The sequence below is a fragment of the Neodiprion virginianus genome, chromosome 4, assembly GCF_021901495.1.
Source record: "Neodiprion virginianus isolate iyNeoVirg1 chromosome 4, iyNeoVirg1.1, whole genome shotgun sequence".
Taxonomy (NCBI): domain Eukaryota; kingdom Metazoa; phylum Arthropoda; class Insecta; order Hymenoptera; family Diprionidae; genus Neodiprion; species Neodiprion virginianus.
Genome location: NC_060880.1, coordinates 11,500,914 through 11,507,087, shown reverse-complemented (window position 1 = coordinate 11,507,087; position 6,174 = coordinate 11,500,914).

The following is a 6,174-nucleotide window of genomic DNA, read 5'->3' as shown; positions in this document are numbered from 1 at the left end:
ACATGAAGGAATTCGCCTGTCTACTAGACAATGCGTAAGGAAATAGTGAGGCGCGCAGCGCCGAGATGGGGTTGGCGCGCGAAGCGCGCAGGGGCGAAGCCCCTAGTTTTCTAATATTTTTAGTATTTATTGATTTATGCATGAACAATCGATGTGTATATTTATATATATGTGTAGGTTTGTGGCCTGTTTACCCAAACTTATCCATGACAAACAATAAACACGCTGAACGGGTTACGGAAAGGATAACTAAGAGTGAACACCGCGGAGCCATCGCCTCGGGAGAGAGGGGAGTGATTGACAGGCGCTCGGGACACCTACTAGCGTCATAGTGAATGCTCCGCAACATATATTGTTTATCATAAATTATTCTTCAACTATTACTATTAACTAAGCCTGCATTCCCGATCGTCAAAACCGACATTGTTGTTGATTTAGGTGACTATAAGTGTTATAATTATTTTCGTTATTATTTATGTAATTATTTGTGATCGGTGTTGATATAATGTTTTAGTATATTATAGAGTCTTGGTGATCGGTCAATTAAGAAAACGTAATTTGAGTTACCGTTTCGACCCGGATATGGGCCCTCCTCAGAACGATTTATTTAAAAAACTGTCAAAAAACAAAAAAGAAAAGAAAAATAGGATTTTATAATATAAATAATGGTACTAGTAGTAATCGGACATAAATATTGTAGATGTAATATTCTTAGAGCTATTAAATATTGTTGATAGTAAGAACCTTATGATTAATTGTGATAAGGATGTTTTTTGGTGTTATTTACCTTTTGAGTTAAGTAAGTGTAATAAGATGTAGTCGAATTCACAATTACAATTGGCGGAAACAGTGTTCTTTTAAGTGACGGTAGACAATGTCAATCTTCCAGTTGTTTTTGTAGGAGTTAAAGGTTGGTAGTCATTTATTTAAAAAAGATTAAAGAACTATGTTTTTTCACAGTCAATATGTCATAGTGTTAAAAGGTTATTAAAGAAGGTCAATTAGCAATGAAATTAATTCACAGGTGTCAATTAGGTGGAGGTAAGCTCTTTATAATTAAGTTCTACATGTCTAACGAAATATTGTTGGTTGAACCACTTGGGTCAACAGGTGAATAACGACTGATGGGGGAAAACAAAATAATCCAGAGTGAAGGTGAACATATTATAAACATTATACAGAAAGAACAATAAATATTTGGTACGAAAGGTTATGTAGAAAGAACTGTAAATGGAGACTAAATAATTTTTTTTAAAAAATAAAAAAAATTAGTTTAGGTTAAACAATATTTGTTGTGTGGGCAGAGATTAGAGGTTTGTAAATATTGCTTAAATGTTCAACGTCTTGTCTGAGATTAACCGTATTGGTATGACCTACAATGTTGCACATTTCTAAAAGCAATCTTCTGTAATAATTTGGTTCTTCACAAAGGATGTTTGTGTTGTCGTAATTGAATGTGTGTTGTTTATCAATCCTATGTTTCGTTAGAGCTGTGTGCCGTTCATCTGTCTCATGTATATTACGTCGGTGTTCCCTAATACTGGTGTTGAGATGTCGACCCGTTTGACTTATGTAGACTTGATTACAGTCCTTACATGGTATTTTATACACTACATTTGAACGTTTGCCTATGGGGATCTTATCCTTACCGGTATCAAAAACAAGTTTTAGGTCTTTTGAATTTTTTCCAACAAACTTTACATTATATTTATCGAATAAACGATTAAGTGACTCGAATAGGCCGGCTACATATGGAATGGGGATATATGTAGTAGCAGGTCTATTGTTATCTTCGACAGGAGCAGAGTCAATATTATGGTCAAGTATGTTGTTGATGTAGGAGCGTCTCTTATTAATTTGTTTTTGTAATAGGCCATGAGGGTAATCATTAGATCTTAGTACATTGTATATGAGCGCCAAGTTTTTTTCCTAGAACTCTGTACTAGCAAGTTTTATAGCTCTATCAACAAGGCTAATGATGGTGCCTATTTTGAAGGACAAAGGATGGTGAGAGTTGAAATTCAAGTATCCTTGTGACCATGTTTTTTTGTGAAACCAATCTGTCTTTATATTATTATTGCTGTGTATCAACAAAACGTCTAAGAAACTGATGGCATTATTCTCTTCTGTTTCGATAGTGAATTGTATTCTAGGATGATACCCGTTAAAAATATTAAGAATGTGATGTATTTTTTCATTTGGAACGGCAGTAAGAATATCATCCACGTATCGAAAGTAGAACGGCAAATTAAAACCTAGATCGTTTATGCAAGAGGTTTCAAGGTCTTCCATGACGAGGTCTGACAAGATTGGGGAAAGGGGAGATCCCATAGGTAAACCAAGTTGTTGTGCATAGGTCTCGTTATTAAATTTAAAAATTGCGGAGTCAAAACATATTTTTAAGGATTTTCTAGTTCAATCCTAGGGATTGGGATCTTATTTTCTAGAGTAGCCCAACGGTTGTTTATTGCACGCAATGCGAGAACTGTAGGAACATTCGTAAACAATGAAATTACATCTAAAGATATTAACGTGTAATTGTCCGGGATAATCAATGTCTTAATTTTATCAACTAATAAAAAACTATCCTTAACTCTCGAGATGGGAGGTTTGATATTAGTGGTGAGCCATGAATTGATAGTTTTGGCTAAGGTATAGGTCGGGCTATTAACAAATGAGACAATTATCCTTATAGGGACATCCTCTTTGTGAATTTTTGGAAGCCCATATGCGCGTGGAGGGACACTATTGTACGTAGAAATGTTTCGATGTAGATTTTTTGTTATAAGTTTAGAAGTAAACCAATAAAAGCTGAGCTTATTCACCCTGTTTTGTAGGGAATTACACAAATCATATCTAGAAATTCTATACGTAGTGGTGTCAGAAAGCTGTTGTCTCATTTTTTCATTATACATGTCTCTGTACATAGCAACGGACGTATTACCTTTGTCAGCTTTTAGAAACATTATTTTTGGGTTATTTTTTTTTAAAATTCATGGTCTCACGGATTTTTTGATCGGTGACATAATTATTGAAGTTGTTTTTGGGGTACTTAGGGAAACAAAGTACACGGTTGGTAAAATCGGATCTGGCTTGATTTCTTGACTCATTTGAAAAACTCGTAATTTTTTCTTCAAAATTAGAAATAAGGTTGAAGACAGGAAGATCACGTTTGTTATATGTGCGACCGAAATTTTGACCTAATTGTACTATTTCCGTGACATTTTCTGGAATAGGAGTATCAGTTAGATTAATTAGCCAATTTTTTTCGGTAGTTTTTCCAATTGAATAAGAGTTTTTTTGTTTGTTCAAAGATTTTTTTTGAGCAAGTAAGTTTGTGAATTTATTGATATTCTTGTTCTTTATGGTAATAAATTTATTGTTGTTGATATAATAAGAGACGCTCCTACATCAACAACATACTTGACCATAATATTGACTCTGCTCCTGTCGAAGATAACAATAGACCTGCTACTACATATATCCCCATTCCATATGTAGCCGGCCTATTCGAGTCACTTAATCGTTTATTCGATAAATATAATGTAAAGTTTGTTGGAAAAAATTCAAAAGACCTAAAACTTGTTTTTGATACCGGTAAGGATAAGATCCCCATAGGCAAACGTTCAAATGTAGTGTATAAAATACCATGTAAGGACTGTAATCAAGTCTACATAGGTCAAACGGGTCGACATCTCAACACCAGAATTAGGGAACACCGACGTAATATACATGAGACAGATGAACGGCACACAGCTCTAACGAAACATAGGATTGATAAACAACACACATTCAATTACGACAACACAAACATCCTTTGTGAAGAACCAAATTATTACAGAAGATTGCTTTTAGAAATGTGCAACATTGTAGGTCATACCAATACGGTTAATCTCAGACAAGACGTTGAACATTTAAGCAATATTTACAAACCTCTAATCTCTGCCCACACAACAAATATTGTTTAACCTAAACTAATTTTTTTTATTTTTTAAAAAAAATTATTTAGTCTCCATTTACAGTTCTTTCTACATAACCTTTCGTACCAAATATTTATTGTTCTTTCTGTATAATGTTTATAATATGTTCACCTTCACTCTGGATTATTTTGTTTTCCCCCATCAGTCGTTATTCACCTGTTGACCCAAGTGGTTCAACCAACAATATTTCGTTAGACATGTAGAACTTAATTATAAAGAGCTTACCTCCACCTAATTGACACCTGTGAATTAATTTCATTGCTAATTGACCTTCTTTAATAACCTTTTAACACTATGACATATTGACTGTGAAAAAACATAATTCTTTAATCTTTTTTAAATAAATGACTACCAACCTTTAACTCCTACAAAAACAACTGGAAGATTGACATTGTCTACCGTCACTTAAAAGAACACTGTTTCCGCCAATTGTAATTGTGAATTCGACTACATCTTATTACACTTACTTAACTCAAAAGGTAAATAACACCAAAAAACATCCTTATCACAATTAATCATAAGGTTCTTACTATCAACAATATTTAATAGCTCTAAGAATATTACATCTACAATATTTATGTCCGATTACTACTAGTACCATTATTTATATTATAAAATCCTATTTTTCTTTTCTTTTTTGTTTTTTGACAGTTTTTTAAATAAATCGTTCTGAGGAGGGCCCATATCCGGGTCGAAACGTTAACTAAAATTACGTTTTCTTAATTGACCGATCACCAAGACTCTATAATATATTACATACGAGGTCAAGAATTCTTATTCATCCATGTTTTAGTATCGTTTCCACACCAACCCAAGTCGTTGAGACTCAGGAATTATTATTCCCGCAACCCTTCTAAGTTATAAGAGTCACTCTAGTTTGTCACTAATTAATTGATCAATAAGTCAACACATTTTTGAAGAACACCTTGTTCTGGATGTTTAAGAAAAAAAAAATTTTGTAAAATATGTACAATTATAAATCATTACTATACCAAAATTTTCAAATTCAAGGTGGAAGTACAAATTCCAATGTATGTAAATTTAACAATTATCTCCAAATCATTATTTATGTACATAAGTTTCTATTGTAGAGACTTAACAATGATGATTGTTGGGCAGGTTGAGATAACCAACACGTGTTGTTGCAGTGAATAATCGCTATAATTGAAGGAATATTTAGTACAATGTATATATATATAACTATGACTAACTTATACCACTATACGGATCTTACCTAAATCAACACAAATTGTTGGTATTCTATGAGTTGGAAATGAGTACGACTATGACGCAGCATAGTTTATCCACGACTGCTCCTTTCGAGTCCGGTCGTTCGTAACGCCCACGCTTAGCCGACCAGTCCTAGGACTCACGCATGTAAACAACCAACAATAAGTTTGGAGGCCGTCAAACTTACAATCTCAATCTCCCCTCTCAAGATACACATGCAGGTGTGGAGGATGGCAAGTAAGGGATTAGTTTACTAGTGTGGAAAATGTTGGATTCCTTTTTTTTTCCACTGTCAATGATAAATATCCGATCTGATATTTTCGTTTTGATTTTGTATGGACCTATTCTAATGGGATCTAATTTCCCTCTATTTAATTTGTTGCTATTCTGTATATATACTAAATCTCCTTCCTCATATTTCATTGCTACTGAATTTTTATCATAGTATTTTTTATTTTGTTCATGTATTTTTTTTGAATTTTCATATGCTATTTTTCTATTATTTTCTAGATTGTTTTTATTGTTTTCGTTCAGTTCTTTCGGTAGCATAAAATCGTCTATCCCGGTTAGTAGGTATTTTGTAGTAAAACCCGTCGAGCTGTGAATTGCGTTATTGTATTCCTTTACACTTTCTTGTGCTAATACGGACCATGGTCGGTTTCTTTCGTTATAAATTTTACATCTTATTCTATTTATCAAAGTTTGGTTTGATCTCTCATTCAAACCATTAGAGAAAGCACAATCAAATGCGGTGAAAATTTAATTTATGTTTTTGTTTCGGCAAGATATCGAATAGTTAAATGTGTGTCTCGCGACACTCAAAATCGTCCTCGCACATGTACGCACACTCGCGTGCAATGTTTACTTGCCGTCTCTGCGTCAAATCTCGCCGCTTGCCCGTGTCGCGACTCAAAACCCATCAGCTGTATCTCATGTATTGTCCACTTTCTCGAAATCATGTATG